At 44.9% G+C, this 11979-nt stretch overlaps 5 non-coding genes and 1 pseudogene across 5 annotated transcripts; all 6 read right to left on the reverse strand.

The window, feature by feature from the left end:
* Nucleotides 1-573: 573 nt before the first annotated feature.
* On the reverse strand, nucleotides 574-686 carry LOC142373239 (U5 spliceosomal RNA). Its single transcript, XR_012768435.1, has one exon. It is a non-coding gene; the product is annotated as a U5 spliceosomal RNA (small nuclear RNA).
* A 604-nt stretch (nucleotides 687-1290) lies between these two features.
* On the reverse strand, nucleotides 1291-1409 carry LOC142400998 (5S ribosomal RNA). Its single transcript, XR_012773033.1, has one exon. It is a non-coding gene; the product is annotated as a 5S ribosomal RNA (ribosomal RNA).
* A 1962-nt stretch (nucleotides 1410-3371) lies between these two features.
* LOC142370247 (U2 spliceosomal RNA) lies at nucleotides 3372-3552 on the reverse strand (annotated as a pseudogene).
* A 5931-nt stretch (nucleotides 3553-9483) lies between these two features.
* On the reverse strand, nucleotides 9484-9596 carry LOC142371022 (U5 spliceosomal RNA). Its single transcript, XR_012767950.1, has one exon. It is a non-coding gene; the product is annotated as a U5 spliceosomal RNA (small nuclear RNA).
* A 609-nt stretch (nucleotides 9597-10205) lies between these two features.
* Nucleotides 10206-10324, reverse strand: LOC142401006 (5S ribosomal RNA). The gene has a single exon (XR_012773036.1). It is a non-coding gene; the product is annotated as a 5S ribosomal RNA (ribosomal RNA).
* Nucleotides 10325-10688: 364 nt separating this feature from the next.
* Nucleotides 10689-10879, reverse strand: LOC142370076 (U2 spliceosomal RNA). Its single transcript, XR_012767785.1, has one exon. It is a non-coding gene; the product is annotated as a U2 spliceosomal RNA (small nuclear RNA).
* Between the last annotated feature and the right edge of the window lie 1100 nt (nucleotides 10880-11979).

Here is an 11979-nt window from a genome sequence, read left to right on the forward strand (position 1 = left end):
ATACTTACCTTCCTCTAAAAAAACGGAACACCGACAATGACCCTGTTTCAGCTGAAACTGGTTCAAAAAAGCAAAAACCTGGAGAAAAAAAAAAAAGGGTAATACAAGAAAATTTAAATACAAAGAACTCCAACTACAAAAGACTTGAAACACTTTGATCGAAACGCAAAAAAGAACCTCCAAAGCGAGAAAATTTAATGCCAAAAAGGCATAAAATAGTCCACCCAAAGGAGGCGATCGCAGTCTTAGCCAAAAGGCCGAGAAGCGATAACCCTCCACTGTTTCACGTCCGAGCGCCCTTCCTGGCACAATGCGCACTTGTGGCGGTGCTCTTTTTTTGCCTACAAAGCGTCACTTTGCACCTCCGCCCACCCGCTGCAGTGAGCACTCTTCAGCCGTTTCAGATGGTACAACTTTGCACTCCCGCCCGCTCCACTGAGCACCATTCAAACAACAACAATTTAGCGCTCCAGCTTTGAACATGGGCACGGTCTCAACAAATAAGGTGACTCTACTCCGAGAAGTCACTTGGCGCAGCAAGAAGATTTCCTTTGCACAGACAGAATGGGCTTCACCCGCAAAGGTAAAGCCTTCCAAAAATAGAAACAACTCATTAATGCTGCTCTCCACGGAAGTCTTTAGTAAAAGGCGAAAGACTTGTACGTTATGAAGAGAAACCAGAGTACGAGTATTTGACACTGCGGGAGCAGTGCATCAGGCTAGTTGGCATAGCCACCTTCCCCACGGTGAGCTTTGCTTGGTTGAGACGCTCGCTCCTCGGCCGACCAGGTAGGAACAATCGGGCCCTATTCAATGGCTGCTTTGTCTTTTACTCTGTGCAAAAGACTAGGGGTCTTGAGGCTTTGTTCTGACCGCTCATTGGGTGTGGAGCTTTTTTTCAAGCAATTCTCCCAGTCGGCCCAATCCCAGAGCCATCTCAAAGTGGAGTTCACTTTCACTCTCTTTTCGCAGACTAAAAGCCAGAGTTTTATCTCAGAAGCTAAGCAGAGTCGGGCCTGGTTAGTACCTGGATGGGGAGACCGCCTGGGAATACCAGGTGCTGTAAGCCTTTTGGCTTCTCCAGGCGCATGCAGTTTGACTGCGTCAAATGCAAAGGCAGTCCCTGTTTGACTTTTTGGAACTGCTCCTTTGTCAGGACAAAGTTAAATGTATGAGGATCAAAGGCAACCATGACCTGGGACACCTTAGCAGATCCAGGATCAGCAAGATGGATCACAGGGTGATCATCAGATGTTTCAACAAAAGACATGCAGAGAGAAGAGAGAAGAATGCTTACAGCACTTGGTATTCCCAAGCGGTCTCCCATCCAAGTACTAACCTGGCCCGACCCTGCTTGGCTTCCGAGTTCCGACGAGATCGGGCGTGTTCAGGGCGGTGTGGCCGTAAGCCACAATCCCTGTGACAAATATGTGTTACATAGGTGCTGGAACCATACGATTCCCCTATTTCACCAGAGAGTTGGCTTGAGAGGCTGATGTTGAGCCTGCACGTCGACTTCCCTGATGTGATTGTTCTCTGCAGCTGAAAATGGGACTCTCAGATAACTTAGTGTGTGTCTGTCAAGCTCCTCTGTTCTCTGTGTGTAGTTTGGTGTTCATGGTCATACAGGGAAACCAGGGAAGCTCAGTCCCACGACCAGGGCTGGACTGGGGAAATTTTTCAGGCCGGGCATTTTTAACCAAGACCAGGCCATCACCAGGTATTGAAGGGGAAAAAAATTAAGTGCGCTGTGACAGCATGTTTTTTTTTTTTTTTTGTCCCTTAACCACTGTTTCCACTCACTAATACAAAATTATTATGACTTGATCAGGTGCAGTGACAATGCATCCTTGTTCATATTTCACCAAAAATCATTCCCTTCCAAACATCAAAACCAATCAGATAAAATAGATATACAGTATATAATATCCCTGCAAATATTGAATATCATTTTTTTGGATGAATGTTATTTTAAATCATTCAACAAAACTTGGATTTAAATAATTCTTTTTGTTTTTACAGTCCACAGGTCTGGCCAGTCACTACTGATGTCTCCAGAGAAACAGCTAAAATGATGCATGCATCACACATCTCACACCCACTCACACTATTGTGATGACAATATTCACCAGCAGGACATACGCATCCCCCCTCTTTACATTAACAATCTGGGCAAAGTGAGGCTCCACTTCTATAAACTGGAGATGCATTTAGCTGCCTTTGAATACTGACCTGGTGGTGGTAGCCTGGCTCCTTGTGTCTGCCCACACTGACCTGCTTCAGGTTGGGGGCTGCCAGGGCTGCTGGTTTCATGGCTGGGGCCTGATCTGGGCCTGACTTGTGCTTCTTTACAAAGAAGTCTTTTCATTGTTATCTGTCCCTACACAAAATAAGACAGCCGGGTTAAACCTCAATATTGTGTTAATCTTAAACTCTTTGTCTCCATTCTTGTGCTTTAACTTACTTTAAAATCAACTCCAAGCCGAGCTGCTATAAAATTAAACTAGATCATGTAGGTTAGTCAGGTGAAGTAGCTTGGCTAAAGTTATACTTTTAGACCTTTATAATAACAAAAAAGCTTTTCATCAGTTTCATCTAACGTTACAGTTATGAAATCCTTATGAACTGTGTTGATTATACACTTACTGAAAACCAACAATGATTAAAGTGCTACATAATAGCTTCATGCTAACGTGACATTAGCCTTCCATAACTTTAGCCTACTCGTTTAGCCTAACAATTGGCAACAAAATATCTTCTCTAAATGTGCAATCTTTAAAAACAATGATTCATTTGGAAATCACATTAAAACTTAACTCAAAATGATGTATTCCAGGAAAGTAGGTTCACTCTGACAGTACAACAGGACACTCTCTATGCCTGCTCCTCATTTCAAAGACGCCGCGTTTCTCACTCATCTTTCAACTAGACTTGCCTGTCAATCAACTGGAGTGACACCTGAGGTGTCCAATCAGCTTCCAGAGGTGGCCGTTCGGGAGCCAAGTCAAAAGTGCCGAGCTTCGCCCCTGGCCTGCCCCTCACCTCATTGGCCCAAGCTTCAATCAATCATGACTAAAGGGCCGATCTACCAGTTTATGCACCAATAGGAGGGTTTATATACCGTTATCCAAATATTGTTTTAAATCTTTATTATATTATATTTCGAAAAAAAAAAAAAAGCGCAGGCCAGTAAGTCACCAGGCCAGCGGGCAAATGCCCGGTATGCCTTACTATCAGTCCAGCGGTGCCCACGACATGCTCATAAACTGCGTCTTTTCTAAAGATTATAGTTCCATTTTAGAAGTCAGAATACAACGGCTCCCTGAAACTACCACCATGTACCGCTGGTTTTGTTATTTCACAAGAGTTGGGAAGAGTGCACCGTTCCCGGCGGCACTGCAGTACCGGGTCGATGCGTGGAGTGAACGGAGCAAGCCCCTTTTTCAACCCCTGTGCCTAAAAATCCATTTAATATGTAGTCCTCATATAGAGGACGTATCAGATATTAAACTGATAAGAACAGATTTTTTTTTTCTTTTGAAAAAAATTTATTGACACTAATACATCACATTTTCATAAAAACTTCATATTTAAGACATATGTTTTACCTATGAATAAAAACATCAATAAATAAGTGTAATCTGTATAACCACATTTAAAACAAACAACAATAAAACAAGTTTTCCATGGGATATTACAGATAAGGTCAATGTTGTCTAAGGTAAAAAGTTACATGTGAAGTAGTTCTCATGCGAGTAGCAGTTTGTATTGAGTGTCTTTAAAAAGGAGTGCATTAGTTAAAATGCTCTCTTCCAAGTCCATTTTTTTATGCAGGAGCGCAGTGAGTCCCTACCCAGGGAAACTCATTTCGCTCCCCCAAACAGTAGGTCTCTCGGGATCCTGTCGTGGAGCTCAGCGGAGATCCCCACCCTGTTGCTCCTTCCCACCTGCCTCACCCGGAGAGCCAGGCCGTCGCTGCTTTGACCTTTTTGTGTGTAGCTCCGGCTCCTTCATCCGAATGGGCACAGAGGCGATTCTTCTTTGTGGATGTGTCCTAGGCCCGCCGCCTGCAGCTCCGGCCGCTTGAGCCGCCGCTGCGGCCATCCGGATCACAGCCACGGGGGGGATCTGCATGCGCTTCCTCACCAGCAAGTTCCTGGAGGTCCACATGGCGTCTTTCATAGCGGCTAGGGTGAGCCACTGCTTGGCAAAGTCATTCTTTTTTATTTTTGTTTGGCTCACCCCATAGAGCACGAGTTGTGCTGTGAGGACCTCCCTTGCTGGCAAGTACGGGAATTGCAAGGAGCCGGCTGTTGCCCACTGGTCTGCAGCAGCGCTGCACTCCCAGAGCAGGTGCCTCACCGACTCGGGCGCGCCACAACCAGGTCGTGGGCAGGTTGAGATCGCTGACATGCCCCGGGAGTGCATAACGGACCTGACTGGGAGGATCTCATGAGCCACCATCCACGACAGGTCCCGGAGTCTGTTTGGGAGAGCGGAATGGTTGACGTTGCACCAAACTGTTGAGGGCTCGCCGAACGCGAGCCCACGCACTGGACTCACTGGTTCCCGCTCCTGCACAACAGAAATCAAAGAGCGGTGGTTTGTTAAAACATGCAACTCCTCTGCCTCCAAGTTAAAATGCTTTAAGAACGTCTGGATAAAAGCATAGGATGGTGGCAGGCTAAAAGACACGGGCACTTTTAGGTCGGTGGGTAAAATCTTCAGTCTTCTGAGGTAAGAACCCATCCAGAATCGTGTCATTGCTTTAGTTTTGGGGTTTCCGGATGGGTCTGTGGCCTGTAGGATGTGCAGTGTAGTGTATCTGCTTCCTAAAAACAAATAAAAATCAGGCACTCCTTTTCCTCCTTTCTCTTTTTGTTTCTTCATTACATCTCTCCTCAGTCTTTCCCACTTGGAGCCCCACAGAAAATAAAAAATGGCTCGGTCCAGGTCTAAAAGCACTTTCCTAGGTGGGATAAAAACAGAAGTGATTAGTAAAAGCAAAGGTAAAATCACGGCTTTGATGATTAAAACCTTTCCTTCAATGGTCAGTCCTCTAAGTCCCCAGTATCCTAGTCTTTGCTTTACTTTCCCTACCACGTCTGGCCAGTTTGATGTCCCTCCCCCTTCCTTGTCAAAATTAATCCCCAGTATTTTCTGTTTTGTCTGGGTTATAGTCACGGGGAGTCCTGCAGTCTCAGTCGCTGTCCATGGCCCGTAAAATTGGGCTTGGGTCTTGTTTCTGTTTAGTTTTGCCCCAGAGGCCCTTCCATACCAGTCAGTCAAGTCCAGAGTCCTGTTGATGGATATTAGGTCTGTACATAAAATGTTCACGTCGTCCATATATAAAACACACTTTGTCGATAGTCCCCCGCTCCCCGGGACTCTCACCCCAATGTTTCGGTGGTCCCTTCTCAAGCTCTGTGCCAGTGGTTCCACACAGATGATGTAGAGGAGGGCAGATAACGGACAACCCTGACGGACACCGCAGTGGATGTTTACTGCTTTTGTCAGATGCCCGTTAACAAGGAATTTGCTGGTAATGCCCCGGTACAGCAGACCCACCCAAGCTATAAACCTTTCTGGGAACCCCATTTTTTGCAGTACCTGGAAAAGGTACTGGTGCGAGACCCGATCAAAGGCTTTCTCAAAGTCTAAATTTAGGACTGCTAGCCGAATGTTTCTGTCTCTCGCATAACAGATGGTGTCTCGGATCAGTACGAGGCTGTCGGTTATCTTCCTCCCCGGGATGGCACAGGCTTGATCCGGGTGAATCAGGTCTTCTAAAAACAAGGACATACGTGAGGCTAAAAGTTTACTAAAAAGTTTACAGTCAAAGTTTAAAAGTGTAATCGGCCTCCAATTCTTCAAGTCAGTCTTGTCTTTTTTTTTGTGAAGAAGAGTCACTATCCCTGCTCTAAAACTGTCAGGAAGTCGGTCAAGTTGCTCAAATTCCATAAAGACAGTAAACAAGTCAGGTGCTAAAATATCCCAAAAGGTCAAATAAAATTCCAAGGGAAGTCCATCTTGTCCTGGGGACTTCCCTTTCTTAAAATTTGTAAAACATTTATTTAACTCTGAAATTGTAAAATCTTGGGTTAAAGGCACACTGTCTTTTACTGTTTTTTCTATGAAATTTAAAACTTCTGTCATGGTGTCCATTTCAACAGGTTTTTGTTCGTACAGTTCACGATAAAATTGTTCAACAGCTTCTTTAATTTCTTCCATTGAATCAACTGTGCACCCGTTCTCTTTTGTTAGCTTTAAAATTGCCCCCCCTTTATTCACAATTTTCTTAAAAAAATACCTTGTGCACTTCTCTCCTTCCTCTATTTCTCGTTCCCTGCTTCTTAAAATGACACCCTTACTTTTAATATCTGCTAAAATCGACATCTCTGTTTTCACTTGTTTAATTTCATCATTAAAATCCATCCCTTGTTGGTTTGATTTAAAATAGCGCTGTAGTCGCTTCTGCAGTCCCATCATGCGTCTGTTTTCCCTATTCTTTTTTCTCCTACCTGCCTGTCTAAAGAAAGTCTGGGTCTTTTCCTTCACCATTTCCCACCAGTGTGCACGTGTATCGTAAAAGTCTTGAAGGGTCTGCCACTCGTGGTACTGCTCCCGGTACTGACTAACTATTTCATTTTCTTCTAAAAGGGAGCAGTTTAGTTTCCACAGACCACTTCCGGAAGTCACACCCGAAGAGAGTGATAGGGTGCAGGAAAGCATCAGGTGATCAGAGAAGAAAACGGGGGTCAATCTAGCATCGGTTGGTGGGCAGTCCCGTGTAAAAAGGTAGTCTATACGAGAGGCTTTGGTGCCATCACCACTGAACCAGGTGAAGCCCTCCTCTCTGGGATGCATGGTCCTAAAACAGTCCTGAAGTTTAAAATCCTTGCATATGCCCTGTAATAAAACCGATGTTTTGTCAACTTTAAAAAATTCCCCTGCTATTTTTCTGTCACTCCTGCTTAAAATACAGTTAAAATCACCCCCTAAAACTAGTGGTGCCCTACCTAGCATGTGGGACTGCAGGTCTTCTAAAAGGTCATACCGGTCATTTTTTTCATTAAAGCCATAAATATTTAAGAGGTTAAAATCTTGTCCCATAAAAGTCAAATGTGCTAAAAGTGCCCGTCCGTCTCTCACCACAGTGCTGCCCTTCACCAGAACCTGAGGGTTTTTGATCAAAATGGCCACTCCGTCATTTTTGTTTTGGTTGGATCCACTCCACAATGATGTCTGTGGCCACATCTCCTCCCACTGTCTGTAGTGCTTTAAAAACGGTAGGCCGCATTCCTGTATTAAAAGAACATCTGACTTAAAAGAACTAAGAAAGGATAAAACACTCTGGGCTCTAACTTTCGACTTTACACTTCTCACATTAATAGTTGAGAGAGTGAGTGTCATGAGTATGGTTAAAAACAACAGGTATGACATCTTAAAAGACTAAATGAGGGTTAAAACATTTAAAATGTCTTAAAAGCAGTTATGTAATTTCTTGTGAACGGAGCTCTTCCTTCACTTCTACAGGTGAGAGGCGAGGGTGTTGAGCTCTATTCCCCGGTCGGACTCTGGGGGTTGGCCTCTGTTGCAAGGTTTTGTTAAACTTTGAGTCTCTAGGGGTTGATTGCAGAACTACATTTAAAAAGGAGACCTCATTTGGTGAATTGGAGGGGAAGACTCTGGGCTCCTCCACAGATGAACTGTCTGAGGTAGTCCCAGCTCTTCCCCTCTTCTCTGAGACTATAGGAGAATCAGAGGACAATTCTGATGCAAGCCTCTTTGTTTGCTGGGCATCGGGGAGGGAGGCATCCTCACTATCATCCTGTGATTGGACTTCTTCACATTCTGAACTAGCTCCGCCTTCTGCCTGCACCACCTCCTCCTCCTCTCCAGAGCTCTCCATTGGTGGGGGTGTAGCAGGCCCCTCCCCCTCCTCGGCCTCACCTGACTGCTGTCCACCATTCAGGGATTTTGGCGGGAAGTTTGAATTTTCCAGCCCAGCTGTTTCAAGTAGCTCGTTAACTGCCTCGGTCTGCCCTCCATTTCCTTCTCGCGTTTTTTTGGATTTCAATTTGTTGGCAAAAGATTTTGGGCAATCTCTGAAGAGGTGGTTTGATTCTCCACAGAGATTGCACTTTCTGCCATTTGTACACTCTTCGAAGGTGTGACCGATTCCTCTACATTTGCCACAAAACACCTTCGTGCAGGCCTCCACCAGGTGCCCGTGCTCCCCACACTTGCGGCAGAGTTTGGGCTGTCCCTGGTAGTGGATGTAGCCTCTGTTTTCTCCCAAGACAATCATTGATGGGAGATGTCTCAGGCCCTGGAAGCCCTGGGGGTCTTGCCATTGTTGGATGGGGACCCTCCAGGCCCAGTTCCAGATGCCGTCAACATCCCTCACCTTCATTGCCTGGCCTTTAACAGTGCAGAATCTTCCCAACCATATACAGATATCTTCTGCGTTCACCATTTCATTGAACATTCTGACAATTACTGTCTTCAGAGTATTGTCAGTAAGTTTCTCAATCGTAAACGCAGAAAACTGGGCTTGCATATTTTCAAATCTTGTCCAAAACTCCTGCAGCAAAGCTGCAGTGCGAAAACTGACATCGAAACCTTTGTTAAAAGGCAATGACAGGATGCAATTTAAATCGTCTGGCTTAAAGTTCAATGTTTTTTGGATTAGCTTCCGAGAGAAGTCCAATCTGGACATCTCTATGAGCTTTCCTTCATTTTCTTTAAACAAAAATCTAGCGCTGTGGTGCCTCCTCATGCCAGCATAGTTTGCCGACATGATGGAGGCACCACAAACAGTTTTTAAATAAAATGCTTAAAAGAACACTAATAAATATCACACTAAAACCCAATAAAAGAATAAAAAGTGGATTAAAAGGTACTAAAAATGGAAACTTACCTTCCTCTAAAAAAAACGGAACAAAGCCACTGACCCTGTTTCAGCTGAAACTCTTTCAAAAAGTAAATACCTGGGAAAAAAGGGTAATACAAGAAAATTTAAATACAAAGAACTCCAACTACAATAGACTTGGAATACTTTGATCAAACGCAAAAAAGAACCTCCAAAGCGAGAAAATTTGATGCCAAAAAGGCATAAAATAGTCCACCCAAAGGAGGCGATCGCAGTCTTAGCCAAAAGGCCGAGAAACGATAACCCTCCACTGTTTCACGTCCGAGCGCCCTTCCTGGCACAATGCGCACTTGTGGCGGTGCTCTTTTTTTGCCTACAAAGCGTCACTTTGCACCTCCGCCCACCCGCTGCAGTGAGCACTCTTCAGCCGTTTCAGATGGTACAACTTTGCACTCCCGCCCGCTCCACTGAGCACCATTCAAACAACAACAACAATTTAGCGCTCCAGCTTTGAACATGGGCACGGTCTCAACAAATAAGGTGACTCTACTCCGAGAAGTCACTTGGCACAGCAAGAAGATTTCCTTTGCACAGACAGAATGGGCTTCACCCGCAAAGGTAAAGCCTTCCAAAAATAGAAACAACTCATTAATGTTGCTCTCCACGGAAGTCTTTAGTAAAAGGCGAAAGACTTGTACGTTATGAAGAGAAACCAGAGTACGAGTATTTGACACTGCGGGAGCAGTGCATCAGGCTAGTTGGCATAGCCACCTTCCCCACGGTGAGCTTTGCTTGGTTGAGACGCTCGCTCCTCGGCCGACCAGGTAGGAACAATCGGGCCCTATTCAATGGCTGCTTTGTCTTTTACTCTGTGCAAAAGACTAGGGGTCTTGAGGCTTTGTTCTGACCGCTCATTGGGTGTGGAGCTTTTTTTCAAGCAATTCTCCCAGTCGGCCCAATCCCAGAGCCATCTCAAAGTGGAGTTCACTTTCACTCTCTTTTCGCAGACTAAAAGCCAGAGTTTTATCTCAGAAGCTAAGCAGAGTCGGGCCTGGTTAGTACCTGGATGGGGAGACCGCCTGGGAATACCAGGTGCTGTAAGCCTTTTGGCTTCTCCAGGCGCATGCAGTTTGACTGCGTCAAATGCAAAGGCAGTCCCTGTTTGACTTTTTGGAACTGCTCCTTTGTCAGGACAAAGTTAAATGTATGAGGATCAAAGGCAACCATGACCTGGGACACCTTAGCAGATCCAGGATCAGCAAGATGGATCACAGGGTGATCATCAGATGTTTCAACAAAAGACATGCAGAGAGAAGAGAAGAGAGAAGAATGCTTACAGCACTTGGTATTCCCAAGCGGTCTCCCATCCAAGTACTAACCTGGCCCGACCCTGCTTGGCTTCCGAGTTCCGACGAGATCGGGCGTGTTCAGGGCGGTGTGGCCGTAAGCCACAACCCCTGTGACAAATATGTGTTACATAGGTGCTGGAACCATACGTTTCCCCTATTTTACCAGAGAGTTGGCTTGAGAGGCTGATGTTGAGCCTGCACGTCGACTTCCCTGATGTGATTGTTCTCTGCAGCTGAAAATGGGACTCTCAGATAACTTAGTGTGTGTCTGTCAAGCTCCTCTGTTCTCTGTGTGTAGTTTGGTGTTCATGGTCATACAGAGAAACCAGGGAAGCTCAATCCCACGACGTGCTCATAAACTGCGTCTTTTCTAAAGATTATAGTTCCATTTTAGAAGTCAGAATACAACGGCTCCCTGAAACTACCACCATGTACCGCTGGTTTTGTTATTTCACAAGAGTTGGGAAGAGTGCACCGTTCCCGGCGGCACTGCAGTACCGGGTCGATGCGTGGAGTGAACGGAGCAAGCCCCTTTTTCAACCCCTGTGCCTAAAAATCCATTTAATATGTAGTCCTCATATAGAGGACGTATCAGATATTAAACTGATAAGAACAGATACTACACTTGATCTTAGCCAAAAGGCCGAGAAGCCGCTGCACTCTTCAGCCGTTTCAGATGGTACAACTTTGCACTCCCGCCCGCTCAGGACAAAGTTAAACGTATGAGGATCAAAGCCAACAATGGCCTGTGACATCTCAGCAGGTCCAGGATCAGAAACATGGAGAATGAGAGCCAATAGAAACAGAGGTGTCTGCCAACCAATCAGCAGCAGCCCAAGCTGGTTAACTTCTTCGTGTGTGTGTCTGTGTGTGTGTGTCACAGGGTGACTGTCAGATGTGTCAACAAAAGACATGCAGGACGCAGAAGTAAATATAACTGTATTTTTTTTTAGAATTGTAAAGAATTGTCCTTATGGATAAAAATCATGTCATTAACATCCATTTCTGTGACGGAAGTTAATAATTATTTGTGTTGACAGCAGCACCGTCACTGTGAAGGAGAGAGCATTAGAGTGTTATAAATAGTAGCTGATGGATCACTGTTGTCTATACCTGGGTGGTAGAACACAAACACTTCTACACATAGATTATATAAACCACCCCAGTCTGAACATCACCTGAGATATCTACCCTGTGAGGGACATTTGTTTTTTGAGGTGTGGGAGTTAGAGGCAGCTGGAAGCTCTAACAGTCAACCAGCCACAGAGGATGAAGCTCTGATCACTTTTTTCTCATTCTCATGAGAAAATCTCAGCAATCTCATTGCTTTACAACTTCACCGCTTGACTAGGCTCATGGATTATCTATATACAATACATCTTCACTGTAAAGTCCAATAGCTGCCCTGACATACATACATTCGTTAACTTTACTAGGTTAATTACCATATGCACTTATGACTGATTTTTATGAAGTAAAAGTTAGTTGCATGGTGAAAAATGCAAAAAACTTAGTGTTTACAGTGAAGATGACTTTATTTAGAGTGAAGCTCATTCAACAATAAGTAGCAACACAGTCTCACTCCCACTGCGCATTCAAAGAAGAAGAAGTGTGCATGGTGCAACATTCAGTCTCTCCCGCTCAGCAAAGTATATTAGGTCTATGTCAGCAACGCAGCAGTCCAGCACACAGGCCGGGGCACTGAGGGCAGCCTGCTGAGTCCACTTTTTTTAATTCTTTTGAAGAAGAATAAAT

The sequence above is a fragment of the Odontesthes bonariensis genome, chromosome 2 (genome assembly GCF_027942865.1).
Source record: "Odontesthes bonariensis isolate fOdoBon6 chromosome 2, fOdoBon6.hap1, whole genome shotgun sequence".
Classification (NCBI taxonomy): Eukaryota; Metazoa; Chordata; class Actinopteri; order Atheriniformes; family Atherinopsidae; genus Odontesthes; species Odontesthes bonariensis.